Genomic DNA, 2,473 nt, shown 5'->3' with positions numbered 1-2,473 from the left:
GCACAACCCCACCTTCATTATTATGGATACTGTTACATCCAGGTGAGGTGAGAGAGGGAATGTGAAACTTGGTACATTCAGTACTTGCAATGAGGATGAGGAGATAGGGAAAATACAGGGAAATATGGAGAGACAGAGTGTGCGATCTCAATTCGATTTCAATTCAAAGCACTGTATTGGCATGGGAAACATATGTTTACATTGCCAAAGCAAGATAATAAACAAAATTGAAATAAAAATCAGAAACGAACAGTAAACATTTCACTCACAAAAGTTTCAAAAGAATACAGACATTTCAAATGTTATATTATGGCTATGCACACTGTTGTAACAATGATCCCTCTCTCTCTCAGCCCTCTACCCTACCGGAACATACTTCCTTTATGGACTCCACATACTTCCTGGCCAGCCACTGGGCGTTAATTCTGGAACATTCTTGCACGTTGTTACAACGAATGGACACGTGCAAACAAACACACACACACACACACACACACACACACACACACACACACACATACATACATACATACATACCCATGTATGTTTTTTAAACAACTAATTGACCAAAGTCAGTTCAATTATTTTTTTAATCCATTTCATTCTGTTTTTTTCTGTGAGCTCTATGTGAACATTGCACATTTTCTCTAGAGATAAATCAAATCAAGCCCAAACTGTGCAATGTAGTAGGGAGTTGTATTTTCCAACAGGCCAATATTGTCACGACTTCCACCGAAGTCGTTTCCTCTCCTTGTTCGGGCGGTGTTCGGCGGTCGGCGTCGCCGGTCTTCTAGCCATCGTCGGTCCATTTTTCATTTTCCATTTGTTTTGTCTTGTTTTCCTACACACCTGGTTTCAATTTCCCTCATTTATTGTTGTGTATTTAACCCTCTGTTCCCCCCATGTCTTTGTGTGGAATTGTTTGTAACATGCTTGTACACATGTTACTGGTGCGCGTCAGGCTTTGTACCCATGTTTGTTTATTTCGTTATGCCGTTGGTTTTACAATTAAACTGCCTCAGCTATTCGGCTAAACTCTTCTGTGTCTGACTTCCCTGCCACCAGTTACGCACTTCTTACAAATATTCTACGTAGTTTAGGACAGAAAACATAATGGACTTTAATTGTCCAATAATCAAACTGAAGCTGAACTGGCCTCAAAAACCACTAATCGAATTGTTCAGCACTAATACGAACACTGGTAGTGATAGCAGTGTCACTCCACGAAATGAGTGCCTTTTGTGAAATCAGATGTTTCATATGAATAAAGGCTTCAGCATTTTGTCCCTCCTTCAACCCGTGTCACTTCTCTGAAGATTTCAACCCACTTAATCCAAAGGTTTCTCCCAGTTTCACCATCATTGTAAAGGTCTAGTTATTGTGCTGCTATGACAGTCATTTCTGAAGATGATTATTTATATTCATGTGATTAGCGATGCATTTACGTATGTCCCTCATTTGAAGGCCAACCCTGTTATGCAAACAATTTGCCCCTTTAAAATAATGGACCATTCCACTAAGTTAAATGATTCACAGCAGGTGACATTGTTTGGGTCCTCTGAACAGCATGGTGGAGAAGGAAGGAAGTCTTCTCTCCCTTTCTGCTCAATTTTATTTACAATTGTTTAACCATCTTTGACTGAGGGGGTCGTGGTCAACAGTCAATCCTGTTCACAATTAATTTAAGGAAAACTTGAATTGATTTAACTTTGTGTGGAAAATATGTATAGTTCCGAATTTAATGAACACCTTGTTCATTGTCCATGCTCTTTCACCACATGAGGAGTAATGGCTGACCGTCACCTAAAACCTTAACTCTGTTATCGTCAACCCTGTTAAAGGCCCAACGGTAACTTTATCAGTTACACTTGATCAAAGATAAAATATTGGATTTATCTCAAACATGCTTTTAAATAATAGTTTGGCAGTTACATAAGTGTCTGTAACAGGGTTGACAGACAGTGTGGTACAAGTGCAGATAAAATGCTTTTATTTCATAGGATTTTAATGCCTGAGATGGGAAATGTGTTTTCCCATAGGCTTAACATGTACTCCATGCAAGTGAATGTTAAAAGAAGACATATTTCAAAGTTAATTTCTTAAAAGTTTGCCTGTCGTGGAACGTCCCAGCAACATGAACACAAGTTGTATGTGGTAACCAAGAGGTGACAGATAGACAGACAGACAGATGAAAGCTAACAGGCTGAGTTACATTTTGGAATTCTCCAACTCCCTAGATATGGTCTGTGAAAGCCAGTGTGATTGACAGGTTGTCAGTGACGAGATGCTGTAAACGCAGACTTCCTGTTGCACTGTGGGAAGGAAGTGAACTAGTGACCTCTAATGAATTAGCACAGCCACTTCTCAGGGCACCTCACACTGTTATGGGGAAAGGGGGATGGAGAAGGAGGGATAGAGATATTTGAATGTTAAAGGCCCTGTGCAGTCAAAAACGTGAATGTCCTTTGTTTTA

This window comes from Oncorhynchus mykiss, chromosome 7 (genome assembly GCF_057628025.1).
Source record: "Oncorhynchus mykiss isolate SJ-2025 chromosome 7, ASM5762802v1, whole genome shotgun sequence".
Classification (NCBI taxonomy): Eukaryota; Metazoa; Chordata; class Actinopteri; order Salmoniformes; family Salmonidae; genus Oncorhynchus; species Oncorhynchus mykiss.
Note: the sequence above shows the minus strand (reverse complement) of the source record.